Source organism: Rutidosis leptorrhynchoides, chromosome 2 (genome assembly GCF_046630445.1).
Source record: "Rutidosis leptorrhynchoides isolate AG116_Rl617_1_P2 chromosome 2, CSIRO_AGI_Rlap_v1, whole genome shotgun sequence".
Classification (NCBI taxonomy): domain Eukaryota; kingdom Viridiplantae; phylum Streptophyta; class Magnoliopsida; order Asterales; family Asteraceae; genus Rutidosis; species Rutidosis leptorrhynchoides.
Window position 1 is genome coordinate 364,892,197 of NC_092334.1, and position 16,193 is coordinate 364,908,389.

Consider the following 16,193-nt stretch of genomic DNA (forward strand, 5'->3'; position numbering starts at 1 on the left):
AAACTGAAGAGAAAAAGTCAAATCTGGAAGAAATGGTACAAAAGCTAATGGAATCTCAGACACAATTTATTACATCTCAAACCCAAACAAATGAGAGGTTTGATCAGTCATTAAGAACTCAACAAGCTTCCATTTTGAATCTAGAAAAACATGTAGGTACTCTTGCTAGCATGATGAGTGAGAGGGAATAAGGAAAGCTACCGAGTGATACTGAAGTAAATCCTCGGAATGAGAATGTTAATATGGTATCAACGAATTCTGAAAAACCAACATCAGAAGATGGGAAGGTTTTAGATGTGAGTAACAATGAAGAAGTTACAACACCACCACCACCCGAGTATGTAAAGCCAGTGGTGACACCATATAGACCACCCATCCCGTTTCCAAGAAAAGGAGTTGAGTATGAGCAAGTGATAGGTAATAAAGTTTGTGATACCTTTGGGAAAAAGAAGAAGAATAAGAAGGTACAAGAAACAAAAACCGTAAAAATAAACCCGGTGAAGACAGTTCCACCAAAACTTCCACCAAGGTTGGGTGATCCGGGTGAATTTATTGTTCCTTGTCTACTTAGTGATTGTGTCATGTATGATGAACTAGCAGATTTAGGTGTGAGTGTGAGTGTTATGCCTCTTTCATTATATAAGAGATTAGGAGTAGGTGAGTTAAGTCCAACGAAAATGAGTGTTTGACTCTTTGATCAAACCATTAGGCACCCAGTTGGAATTGCTGACAACCTACCCGTTCAAGTGGGTAATTTAACATTTTTAGTCGAATTTATTGTCATTGACATAGAAGAGGACCCAAACATTCCTCTAATTTTAGGTCGACCATTCTTAGCGTCTACCAGGGCGTTATTTGATGTAAGAGAGGGTAGAATGACACTTAGTAATAATGAAAAATCGATCACCTTTGTGAGTCGAAAGTCTAAATCTCCACCAACCAAAACCGTTGAACCAACAAAAACGATTGGTAAGAACCATATTGTTTTATCAACTCCAACGGTAGTGCTTAACAATAATAAAACGCCTAAGTGTGGGGAAGATGAAGTGACACCTAATGATGACTTGATAACAAAGAACCCCGTTGTTGATACGAAATTAAATGATCCCGTTATTAACAGTTCAATGAAGAAACTTATTAAACGGATTCGCGATGCTAGAACCAAGGGGAACTTTACGTTATGTAACCGGTTAGTATCCAATCTATCGCCTAAAGAAAAGGCAAAACTGGTTGAATTTGTGAATATTACAAAGGAATCCGACCAATGGCTTGAAGCAAAAGTCACAGATATGCAAGTTGATTATGGTCCAAAAGAAATTGACAATGAAGTTAATCACAAATTCAACACCACAGCTACCTAAGTGTGGGGAGATTCAAATGTTCTAAAAAGAAAACGTTGTCTAGAGTTAGTTGTTCTGTTCTCGTGTATATCCGAGAATGGAATCCGATTGGTCTTTTCCACTAGTAGACACTAAAGAACTAGTTTTCTACCTCCATTCTGAATTTTTGTTTTATAGGTTTTGTATGAAATTAATATGCTTTTTAAATTTAAGTTTTGTGTGAATTTAAAAACAAAATTTACTTTATTTCATTAAGTTTAAAAATTGATTTCTAAAATTTGTCGTGAGTTAAAGACTACATCATAGAATCGAAATTGCTTTACCCAAAGACGGGGCGAAAAATTTTGTTATCATTATTTTTAATATTACTGATCTAAATTATGCCAAAAAAAAAAATTAAAAAACCCGAAAATCTTTGTTTTTAAAACACTCGCTTTAAAACGACAAATTTTAATTATTCATTTAAATTGTTTTAATAAATAAAGGTTTTATAAAATATATATATATATATATATATATATATATATATATATATATATATATATATATATGTTTGTAGTTTATCTTATATACAAAACAGGGTAAAACAGCGCACTTTCAAAGACTGACATTAAGTTCAGCAAAAGCTACTAATTTTAACGACAAGACGTAAAATATCAAATGTGATATAAAACAATATGTTTGCAAACTCGGTATTTTTAATCATTTTTCTACGCTAATCACCCTCATGAATTTAAATTTTTACTGATTTCTTGCAAATGAGGGCATTGCAAGATCTCAAGTGTGGAGAAGGGTTATAAATTCTCTCGGGTTTACACTTAGTTTAAATGCCAAATTTTGTGAAAATTTGAAAAAATTTCAACTAAATGAATTCAAAATCATGTTTATACATATTTATGAACGATAAAACTAGGTTATAATACCGAAATTATTGTTACCTCGTAGAGAACATAAATGGAGAAACAACCCAAAACGCTTGAATTCATTTAAAATGGAATAAAGGAGAATAAAAAGGCAAAGAAAAGAATAAATAAAAGCTAAGTGTGGGAAGAATTTACCAAGTTCTTCAAAACATATATCACATATTTGTACAAGATTGTTGCAGGTACTTTTGCTTTGGACTAAACTAATCAGTTTTACCCGATTTACTGTAATATATTTGAAAGAAAGATGGATCTACGCGATGAATCAATTCCATCATTAAAAGGAAGTAAAGTCTTCTGAATAAGACTTATAATAAGGATTAATTAATTATTTAATTATTATAAGGCTTAGTTATTATTTAATTATAATCTAATTATTAAATACTTATGGTTTAATAATTACAATTAGAAACTTATGATATGATTAATAATTCATTATTAATTAATAATACTTATGACATGATTAAAATTTATTAATAATTAACAATACTTATATTATGATTAATATTTAATTACTTAATTAAATACTTATGTTATATTAATTATATCATTTAAACTTATGTTAACTTTAATAATTCATTTTAATTTAATTAAACTTATGATATGACATAATTATACATATTTGACTTTAATTAACATTATAACTTATATTATAATTATAATTTATACTTTTAAAATTAATGTTGACTATGTTTAACCAAGGTTGACTTTTGATTGACTTTCGGTTGACTTTGACTTTTAGTTGACTTTTGTTGACTTTCTAATTAAGGAAACTTTCCTAACTTAATAACTTTCTAAAATAGAAACTTTCTAAATTTGGAAACTTTCTAAATTTGGAAACTTTCCAAAAATAGAAACTTCCCTAAAATAGAAACTTTCCAAAAATGGAAACCTGCTAAAAATAGAAACTTTTCAAAAATGGAAACCTGTTAAAAATAGAAACTTTCTAAAAATAGAAAGTGTGTGTCCGTACGCTGTTCTGATCAAACCGATGCATGTTGAGTATTGTTCTATGTCTACTTGCAACATGTACCATAGCTATCATACTAAGACTTGACCTAAGTTAGTTAATTATATCGACATGCTTTATTTATAGGTCGGCGTTGTGATCATTCCTGATCACTTTACTTCGTTTGCTGTTCGCATTTTTGTGTGATTACTTCTTTTGCTTTAAGGTGAGTTATAGTCCCATTTTTCTATTTTAAATCTTTTGGGATGAGAATACATGCCTTTTATTTTTACGTATTGGACACAAGTGGAAGTTGGTTTAAATTATTCATTGTGAGTCGAACAAAAATATTCCCTAATCTGGTAATTGTAATCACTGGTTTCTACTGGTGAACGCGAATCCTGTGGATAGATCTATCGGGTTTGACAACCCCATTTCGAGCTAGTCGCACTAGCAATTTATAATCGGAATGTTTAGTACTTCGTATTTAGTTGAAGATACACTTGTTCGGTGTATATTATTTATTGTGTTTGGCAAGGGTAAATAAATGGTTAAGTGGTTACCAGGTGGCTCACGGAAAATGGAATAATGTTTTTATATGTTTTCTAGCATATAATTTTGTGGTCCAAAAAGGAGTTTTTATGTTTTCAAACATAAATTTTTATCTTTTAAATTAAATATTGTTTGCAATATTAAACTTATAATTCACTCAACATTTTTGTTGACAGTTACTCGCATGTTTTATTCTCAGGTTCATGATTAATTGCTTCCGCTGTGCTTAGAGAGTCTGCATATTTATGATGGCAGCTTTTGTTAAACATTAACTTGCATTCTATTTTGATACATTTAATAGTAGATGTTGTTGACTTGTTTTGGTCAACTTTTGGTTAAGTAATAATGTATGGTTTTTCTAAACTTACACATTTTGGTAGGTTTCCTTTATAGGAAATCATTTTTAAATAAAGAATGCAAGGTTATTTATCAAATTCATATAGAGTTATGATCAAGCCGTGGGACCAAGATAACGATGGTCATCAAGTGTACTTTGACGGGTTGTTTCAAATGTATCCTAACAAACTCGGTTAGACACACTAATGCAAATTTCTGGTTCTCTAAGACCAACGCTCGGATACCAACTGAAATGTCCCGTTCATATCGATTATAAACGTTTCATATTAATTGATTTCGTTGCGAGGTTGGACCTCTATATGAGACGTTTTTCAAAGACTGCATTCGTTTTATTTAAAAACAAACTATAACCTTTATTTTATCAATAAAGATTCAAGAACCATAACGTAGATTATCAAGTAATGATAATCTAAAAGATAACGTTTTACACACGAATATTACATATTGGTTTACAATAATATTACACATCAATTTAAATCTCCGAATACAGTTTTTAAACAATATATTACAAGCATGCTGACTCCAATTTTTGTCCTTAAATTAGCATGCAACAGCGGAAGCTCTTAATAATCACCTGAGAATAAACATGCTTAAAAGTCAACAAAAATGTTGGTGAGTTATAGGTTTAACCTATATATTTATCAAATCGTAATAATAGACCACAAGATTTCCATTTCCATTTTTCAATAACATGCGAACTGCATAAAAACCATTCATATGTTGAACACCTGGTAACCGACATTAACAAAATGCATATGGAATATCCCCAAAATAGAAATTCATCTGTATTAATAACTCGAAGTACTAAAGCATACCATTTTCCAGTATGGGGGGAGTTAGTGCCCGTAGATCTACCTTTAGGATTCGCGTCAATTAGGGTGTCTGTTCCCTAATTCTTAGGTTACCAAGCTAAAAGGGTGATATTCGGTATTCATAATCCAACATAGAATGTAATTTCAAGTACTTGTGTCTATTTTGTAAAACATTTACAAAACGGCATGTATTCTCATCCCAAAATATTAGATAGTAAAAATGGGAATATAACTCACTTTCACAGATTAACACTTCGTCGGAAAATAACACTTGGCCACTGGTCGATTCATGAACCTATAACAAATATGTATATATATATATATATATATATATATATATATATATCAAAGTATGATCGAAATATAATTATACCATATTTTATTATGTTTTAACGATTTAAGTTTGTTAAGTTGATAGTCCAACGTTTGTAGTCCACAAATAATTGTCCACAGTTAGTAGTACAGAAATAAATCAATATATATTATCTCGAATCAATCTACGACCCAGTGCATACAAGTCTCAGACGATCACAACTCAAAGTATATATATTATTTTGGAATCAACCTCAACCCTGTATAGCTAACTCGATCATTACCGCATATAGAATGTCTATGGTTGTTCCAAATAATATATATAGATGACATCAATATGATATGTCAAAACATTGCATACGTGTCTATGGTCTATTAAGGTTAAATAATATGTTAGAGTACATGTATAATACAATATAAGTTAGTTAAGTTATGGTTAGTATAGATTTGTTACAAATTTCACGTAGCTACAACAAGAAAAATTATCCAATTTTGTTTTACCCATAACTTCTTCGTTTTAAATCCGTTTTGAGTGATTCAAGTTGCTATGGTTTCATAATGAACTGAAATTTATGAAACTAAACAGAGAAAATATAAGTTTATAGTCAAAAATACAGGTTACAAGTAAATTTTGTAAGAGGTTGTCATTTCAGTCGAAAGAATGACGTCTTGATGACCATTTTGAAAAACATACTTCCACTTTGAGTTTAACCATGATATTTGGATATAGTTTCATGTTCATAAGAAAAATCATTTTCCCAAAAGAAAAACTTTTAAATCAAAGTTTATCATAGTCTTTAATTATCTAACCCAAAACAGCCCCCGGTTTTACTACGACGGCGTATGTCCGGTTTTACGGTGTTCTTTGTGTTTCCAGGTTTTAAATCATTAAGTTAACATATCATATAGATATAGAACATGTGTTTAGTTGATTTTAAAGTTAAATTAGAAGGATTAACTTTGTTTGCGAACAAGTTTAGAATTAACTAAACTATGTTCTAGTGATTACAAGTTTAAATCTTCGAATAAGATAGTTATATATATATGAATCGAATGATGTTATGAACATCATTAATACCTCAAGTATAGTAGGTAAACCTACTAGAAATAACAAGAAATGATCTAGAGCTTCAAAGGATCTTGGATGGCTTGGAAGTTCTGGAAGTAGAATCATGACACAAAAACAAGTTCAAGTAAGATTTTCTACTCGAATTAAGATAGTTATAGTTATAGAAATTGAATCAAAGTTTGAATATGAGTATTACCTTGAATTAGAATGATAACCTAATATAAGTAAAAAAGGTTTCTTGATCTTAGATGATTACTTGGAATGGATTAGAAATCTTAGAAGTATACTTGCAAACTTGAAAGTATTCTTGATTTTATGAAATTAGAACTTATAGAATTTATGAAGAACACTTAGAACTTGAAGATAGAACTTGAGAGAGTTCAATTAGATGAATAAAATTGAAGAATGAAGGTGTTTGTATGTATTTTAGGTCGTGATATATGGATTAGATATAAAGGATATGTAAGTTTGTTTTCGTGTAAATAAGTCATGAATGATTAAAAATATTTTTGTAATCTTGCTAAATAATTCATACTAGATTACAAAGAATGGTTCCCACATATTTGATAACTCATTAAGGGCTGCTAAGAGCTGATCATTGAAGTGTATATACCAATAGTAAATACATATAGAAGCTGTGTATTGTATGAGTACGAATACGGGTGCATACGAGTAGAATTGTTGATGAAAATGAATGAGGATGTAATTTTAAGCATTTTTGTTAAGTAGAAGTACTTTGATATGTGTCATGAAGTCTTTAAAAAGTGTAACAATATGTCTTAATACATTACATGTACATTCATTTTAACTGAGTCGTTAAGTCATCGTTAGTCGTTACATGTACATGTTGTTTCGGAACCTATAAGTTAACGATTTCATTAAATGTAATTAATCCCATTGTTATTATATCTAATGAGATGTTAAATTATTACATTATTATGATAACATGATGTACTAATATATCTTAATATGATATATAAATATTAAGACGTTATTACAACGATAATCGTTATGTATAGATATCGTTTTGAATTTCTTAGGTTAGTAGTCTTGTTTTATGTATAAGGTTCATTGTTAATATACATAATAAGATACTTACTTATCATTTCATCATGTTAAACATATATATATGTTCATATATATAATATCATGTCATATACAAGTTATAACATTCGTGAATCATCGGACAAACTGGGTGGTCAAATGTTAACACAAAATCCGTTTCAATTAATCAAGTCTTAACAAGTTTGATTGCTTAACATATTGGAAAAATTTATTCATGTAAATATTAATCTCATATAATATATAATCATGGAAAAGTTCGGGTCACTACAAGGAGGATCCCGAGGAGGATTCTGAGGAGGACCCTGAGGAGGAGCCCGTGCAGCCGCCCTCTACCCCGCCAAAGAAGCGGTACCCTTTCGATGGTACTGTTATTCCAGGGGTTAACGGAGGTAGACCGTTCGTGGATGCACATGGACAGTTGGTTAGGGTCACAGCCCGTAAGCGGGTCGTACCGTATCCTGCCGATCCATTCATGCGTAAGACCGCCCGCACTGTGCCGTCTGCATCTGCATCATTTGGATCATCTGCACCACCGGCGCCACCTGCACTATCTACACTGTAAGTAACTAGAGGGGGGGAAGAATAGTTACTTAGTGGTTTCTTAAAACTTTTTCGAAATCTTTAACAATCAAAACATAAGTTTTAAGTGTAGAAGCATTTGTGTTTGTTAATGCAAATATGTAAAGATTGTAAGTGCACAAACACAAGGATTTATAGTGGTTCGGCTGGATGTTAACTAATCCACCTTAATCCACTCCTCAATTCTACGAATTGAGACTTTTCTTCACTATGATACCCCAAACTCGGTGGAGTGTCCGGATACAACACTAGCTCCTCGATAAGCCGCTACTCATGAACCCTTACGTCCCTTTGAAGAATTCACAAACACCAAATGCTCTTACCACAAGATCCTAATGCTCTAGCCTAGTGAAATCACAACTACCTTCTAGATCCCTTTAACAAGATAGCTTACAAGTAAACTTGTAGCTAAGCTTACAATCACTCATAGTTCTTCAATAGGTCATACCAACTTAATTCCCAATGGAATTGATCAACTTCCTAGATCCCTTTAAGGAAGTTGAATCATTAAGCAAGATGGTATTTCCTATCATAAGAACTATCTAGCTTTCTTGACCCCCTAAGGAAGTGTCTTACAAAGTAAACTTAAAGATACAAATGATAGGTACAAAGTTTACATTTCAATTCTACTTAGTGTAAGTAGAATCTCTCTTTCTCTCTTATAATCTCTCCATTGATATGTGCTTGAGGCTTGGGAGATCAGTAGATATGACTTTGAAAGAATGTTGGAAACAGGTGGTCTTCTAGTTTGGCAAAGAGGTGTATTTATATTCCAAGAAAAACTTGACAGACAAAACTGCGGTCGAAGCACGATCAACCTTGCAGGTGACCGTACAACTTCTGTCAGCATTTCAACATATCCGTTGGAGCTCCTTTTTCTTTGAATTTTTGGCTTCTTTACCTAATATAGAGCCTTCAAAATATGCTTAATATACATAGAAGTTAACTCCATTACCCCTTTGATCTTGGACATATGTATGGAGGTTGACATGTGCTAGCTAAAGAGGAAAGTCCAATGCCCTTGACCATTGTCATTGATTTCCTAAAAAGATAAATGCTGAAATCTTGTCCCTTGACAACCCACAAAGCTCCAAACACAATAACCCATGAATCTTATACTTTGTTAATATTTGGATGGAAGTATCATACTTCATTGGTTGCTTGCAACAAGTTTATTTTGACTAGTTTGATTATAATGAAGAATCCTTTAACTAGTTGCTTTAATCATCCTTTGACAAACCACAAGCCTCCAAAACTTCACTAGCCCATTTTAATAGCTTGCCATCTTCTTAATGGAAGTGTCTTCCTCTTTAGAACATACTTTCATCTTGATTGAACTAGTTTGATTCTAGTTGGAGCTTAAATAAACCTTGACTAGCTTGAGTATAATTAAAACTTACATACATACAAATGGTACTAAAAAGTAATGGGAGAGCACCTCTTTAATTGGGACTTTGATGACCATTATTAGTATGTATTTAAATGACATTTTGTAACACTTGAAAAGTAAAACACTTTTATGTTTAATCTTATTTGAGCTTAAAATGTAATTAAGATTTCGTTAGGTGTGATTAGTAAAAATTAACATCTTTTGGTTCAAAACTCTTTTGAAATCAAAGAAGGAAACTATTATAAATATGTTTAGAAAAGTTTTGTAAACTATAGATGCCTCAAAGTGGTCTATCTTAAAGTGGATGAATTTGGTTTCAGAGAAAACTGTGGTCGAACTGCGGTCGACCGTGATGTTAGCTGTAGATTAACAGTTTTAGAAAAAACTTAAAATTGTTGGTGCAGGGCATCCACGGCCAGGTCCACGGTCGACCGTGGTGCAGCCGCATAGCACTTTTACCAAGTTAATTATTTATACATTGGTCTTTTGCTAGAGATAGTGTATGCTTATGAACTCATGTCGTCTTACATATGATTAAGCACTTATCTCTTTTGTGTCATCATCAAAACAAAGTGATTAACTTTTGAATATTATAATTGGATTCTCAACCAATATTCTCCCCCTTTTTGATGATGACAAACATATGGGTAAGTGTTTAGTTATGTAAGCCCACATAAGTGTTAACATCACTTACCATGCATTTTCTCCCCCTTTTGTCGAAGCAAAAAGGTTAGCTCCCCCTGGAACTAAGCGCGCCCTAGAGTAATGCTCCCCCTTGAATCTTACATAGTGGTAGATGATATAGCTCCCCCTTGAAATGTGCAATATAAGACTCATAGAAAAGAGGATTAGTCCATACATAAGACATAATATCAATTAAGGAGTGATATAAACTCAACGAGCTGGATAAACCTTCAATCAAGGGTTACTGCACATACATAATCATATATAGCAAGCATAAGAATCATTATGTGTCATAGATAACAAAGATAGTAGAATGAGAACTTTGACCAATATAAGTGATCGTTAGAGAGCATGTAAGATCAAAAGGGAGTATGAACCACCACATATGAAAGTTAATTAATAGTATAGCATGAATGTGCGATATAACATGTAGTGAGCAAAAGACTTAGTAGATCATGCAACACTATCATAAAGTACCAACATTACTCTAATAGTTATACCAATTTCATGCATGTATAGGAGTAAGTAGGTTTTAACAAGAATGTAGAACCATGTAGCATAGTACGGTATACAAATTGCACAAAGCACAATGTGGAAACACAAGTGAGTGTAGCATTTAAAAGCCAATATACATGAGGTCAATTGTCAATCAAATAATCATGCATAACAATCATATTTATATGCTTAGATGCTAGAGTATGTATGAAAGAAAGTAGGTTCAAACAAGCATGTTAAAACACAAGCATAGCATAGCATAGCATGACAAACAAGTAACAGTAGCATACGTAATCATGTCATACAACACTACAGATAGTAGTTTCAAACAAGCATGTAAAGACATAAGCATAACATGGCATGGCATACATATTACTCATAGCACAATGTGAAGACACAAGTGAAAGTAGCATGCAAAAGCTAATATGAGCTCAATTTTCAAGCAAATAATCATGCATAATAATCAGAGTTTTATATGGGCATAGATGTTATAGCATGCATTAAGCACATTAGCATTATGAGCATCATAAACAAAGCATGTCAAATAGTTATCAGATAGAAACATATCACCCTATACGCATTGATAAACGCATGTATAATCCTAAACATATAGAGTATGTTAATATTTCACTTATCATGTAATGATCAAAGCTATATTGGTGTTCAAATATTTATTAGTCCAATTTTATCATGAGAATGCACATGTATATGAGTTTCGGAAGAAATGGTACCGTAATCTAGGAAAGTTTGATTCATCCATAAGCTTTTAGCACATGATCTTCCAATTGCTACTTACTCGGCTTTGATAGTAGAGAAAGCTACATATGTTTGTTTCTTTGAGATCCACGAGGTTATCCATAAACCAACAAATGTACATACACCGCTTTTCTAAACCGTAGCAATCCATCATCATCCGAAGCCCCAAGACACGTGAAATCGATGTTTGAGAATCTCGAATGCACAAGACCATGATGCATAGAGGCCTTTAGATTTCTTAAAAGATCTTGTAACGGCTCAATAGTGTGACATATTCGGACTTTCCTTTGCATGAGTGATGAGCATAACAATGCGTTGAACAAGTCTTGCATGTATTGTTAGAAAAATATGCATGCATAGGATTTAAGAATAATATTCATTATAGTAAGCATATCTCGCATCAAAACAAGAAATCATTCATAATAAGCTCAACTAAAATTCACACTACAAGTAGCAATCATGCATAATAAGCACGTAATCATGGTAGTCAAATAAAGGCATGTTCCATAGTATGAATATTGATCAACAAATGCATAACCTAAGTAACTCGAACAAATAGGCAATTGACTCATAAATTATGATCAACATGATATATGTTGAACCACTACTTATTTAGTTATCTTTTTAAATATAGCCCAAGTAGTGTACTTAAAAGATATAGCGCAACAAGCAATCAAATAAATCATGGCAAGCAAGCTAATATCGAATTACTTATTAAGAACTCAAAAATTATGATCTAGGACAATTATTATCATGTTAACATATATTAACTTGACTACGTGTAATCTTAACTAGTTAACAATTTTCATGTATCATAGTAAGCATTTGGAGTGTTCTAAAATGTCATGAATATAGAAACATCTAAACATAATTTTTCAACATGTTAATAGATCATAAGCATGTAAGCACATAAGCATGGTGAAAAATATATGGCATGTTGGATGTAACAAATATTAAGCACAATTCTCCCACAAATAAGATTCAATTAGCAAGTTAATAATCCTTAGGTGTGTATATTTAGCAAGGTGATTACAACCAACATTGGTTATGAAGATATAGCTCAAGTTATCAAGTATGAAGATCATATGAGCATGCGAGAGTATGACAAGTATATTTGCACATATTAATCATACAAGTATAACAAGTAGATGTTTCACACATAATCATGCAAGCAATGAAAACATATATGGCATATGTGAGAGATAAAGTAAAGTTTATGCAATTTACATAATGAGAAGAAGCCTAGAGTGAATCCTAGAGTGTAAAGCATACAATAAGGCATTTTATCAAGCAACCATTCTAGTTTCCTATCATGTATATTTCAAACTTATCATTCATGAGTTTAAATAACCCATTACAAGGAAAATGGTTAATTATATCAACGACCATTTTATTCTAATAATGTATTGTAAACTTTTGCCATTTATCATGCATGATTAAAAAAGTATGTCCTAATTCTATCAAGACTTTCAAGGTACAAAGATATAGCCTTTTTATGTATGTTCGATTATTCCTTAAGGCTACTCGGACGTCTAATTAAACCTAGTTAGGTTTTGTTTTCTAATTAATGTCCTAGAGACTTACCTACATCTTAGAGTCACACATTCACCTTTAAGTGATTATTTATCATTAATTTCTATAGGTATGTCTAGCACTTATCATACCAAAGTATCAAGTGTAATCTTTTAGGTTGATTAAGAGTACTATCTTAGAGTCACTTTGATTCACGAGTTAAGTAAGATTTTGAGAACACTCGTTAATCTCATTACGTGTAAGTATAGGACTCATGACAAAGAGTTTGAATAAACATTTGTGTGATTTAAAATTATCTAACTCATTGACGTATAATGGATTAGTGAAACTTTTCATTTCATTCGTTTGTTCTAGGTGTTCGTTTGACGTAAACCTAATTCTAGTTTAAGAAATTAAGAGCATGAATTATTCTTAAAGTTTTCTAACCTCAAAGATTAATAATTGTTTGTTCTAATATGTCCAAGTGTGTTTTAGACATTTCAACAACTTAACAAACGCTTATGCGTTTAACTAGCAATGACTTCTTTTAGTGATAATCTAGTTCTTACACCAACTTGTTAGAGTATCCTAGGCTTTTTCTTTAAGAGTTTACTTTTTACATTCTTTTGAATTATTTTGATATTTAGCATAAATTACGTAAACTTCTAATGACTATTACTCTAGCAATTTTAGACAAAAATAATATCATTTAAGTATAAGCCTAGCAGAAGTTCTATCATCACAAATGTATCTTATTAAGCATAGATGATAGGAATCGTATACAACCCTTTACGTAAGACTACAAAGTAGAACTTTGGAAATCTACACTACACTTAGGAAACGGAGAACTTAGAATACACACTTAAGATCTAATTTATCTCCTATTGATGTCTCCTAAGATTTGTTTGTTATGATTCTTTTTGTGATCTTGTCATTTATCCTCTCTTAAAGCTAGCACCGTTTTTTAAGTAATTACATTGTTGAATCAAATAATGAGATTAATCTTGTTAATACTTTTAACTCATTTATGTATTCACTCGGTGACCATCATATTTTACTTTTAGGTGGATTTCTATCAATTAGTTTCATGTTCGTGTGATTTAATCTTTTATGCTATTAACTTGAAACATGTATTGACGCAATGCATATATTGACATGTTTTTATCATTTTGCTAATTTCATTTGCAAGCATAAAAGACATTCCACCTAATTGTAAGCATAACATGATTTCTACTTTCAAATGAATTTTGACCTAACTTAGCATGTTAATATATTTGCATGTTAAATACTTAGCATGTTAAAACTCATGTAGCATATTTTAAGAGTAATTCATTTGTAAGTAAAGTTACCTCGACCGGTGAATATTCATTAAATATGTCCATCCAATATTACATCACCATCATCATGTTCTTTGTGCTTCGTGTGACGTATTTATCAAGGACATGAGTTTTTTTTTGCACTTGTGATTATTTCGTCTTCCACCACTCTTGTTAGCAAACCTACAACTTGTTGATACAAGGCTTGGTACCCAATGTTTGTCGGGTCTGAGATTGTTAACATTAAACACTCTCGTCCTAATCCATTTTAGTACCTTTCTCAAACAATAGATTTTATCCTTTAGACATGTTTATATTTTAAGATTGATAAACCAAGTCCATGTCTTTAGAATAATTGATTTTGTACACTTTTAGTTGTTTGAAAATAATTTACACTTACGTGTTAAAAACTTGACATTTAAACAAGTGTCGTATAATGACAATAACTAGCTTCAGATTGGTAAATGTTTAATTATTTCCAATAAACGATGTAAAACGATTGTTTTAACCATTTTTAAAAAGATTTAACGTCTAAAAGTGTCACACCATGGCCGATCTTAAAATTGCGAAAGCAATTTTTGATCAGGGCCTATGCGGTCGATCTACAGTTAACCGTAAACTCGACCGCCGTCCGATTTGGCATTATATTGAGTTATAAAGTGTGTTTCTTGAAACTCTCGTGGTAGGTCTACTCAATGTGTATTTTAAAGCCAAGTGTTTAATTTATCATTTGATATATTTGACTTTTAAAAATACTTCTTTTTCTTGTCCAAAAATAATCACAAGTTAGTAACCTTATTTACAAATTATTATTACCCCTAAGTAATCTTTTATTTGATTTTCAAGAATACTTAATGAGTAGCTTAGAGTCTACTCTTAGATATTATGTCTATCATTTAAGGATCTAAGATGTGTGACAACTTATATATTCTAGCATGTAAGATCAAGCACACATTAAACAATAACTCATTTCATTTTTCATGCAAGGGTTTTCCTAAGTTTCATGGCAAGTTTCAAGGTGCTTCTATTGTGTACACTATAGTTGTGATTTTGACCCAACCCCACATTTTTCTTTACATCCTTTTATTTTTCAAAAATTAACTTTGTTTATTCAAAGAATGTTTCTTTGTTTAAGTTTTTCATTTTAATCAAGGTTTTGTTAATTATCACAACATTTAGAGTACACAAGCTTTATAATATTAAATAAACCTATTAATTTATATATTTTTGCTAGAAGGAAGCAAACTTACCTCACCATGTAAATGGTGGTATGTTTCCTCAATGTAGTGGATGTAAGTTTGAGCATTCGGGTTCGATCCTTGACTTCCACATCCCTTGAGTGTCTTGAACTTGCTTCTTATATGAAAACTTTCATCGTGATTCAAGACTAACCCTTCCAAACTCTTTTGCATTCTTCAACCAAGTAGAGCTTAGTTCCAAGATCTTTGACTCGGGTTTTTACACAAAGTAGTTTTAGTCACAAAAATGTTTTTTGGAGCAAAGATTCGAGCAACCGCTCTGATACCAAATATAAGTAACTAGAGGGGGGGGGGGTGAATAGTTACTTAGTGGTTTCTTAAAACTTTTTCAAAATCTTTAACAATCAAAACATAAGTTTTAAGTGTAGAAGCATTTGTGTTTGTTAATGCAAATATGTAAAGATTGTAAGTGCACAAACACAAGGATTTATAGTGGTTCGGGTGGATGTTAACTAATCCACCTTAATCCACTCCTTAATTCTACGAATTGAGACTTTTCTTCACTATGATACCCCAAACTCGGTGGAGTGTCCGGATACAACACTAGCTTCTCGATAAGCCGCTACTCATGAACCCTTACGTCCCTTTGAAGAATTCACAAACACCAAATGCTCTTACCACAAGATCCTAATGCTCTAGCCTAGTGAAATCACAACTACCTTCTAGATCCCTTTAACAAGATAGCTTACAAGTAAACTTGTAGCTAAGCTTACAATCACTCATAGTTCTTCAATAGGTCATACCAACTTAATTCCCAATGGAATTGATCAACTTCCTAGATCCCTTTAAGGAAGTTGAATCATTAAGCAAGATGGTATTTCCT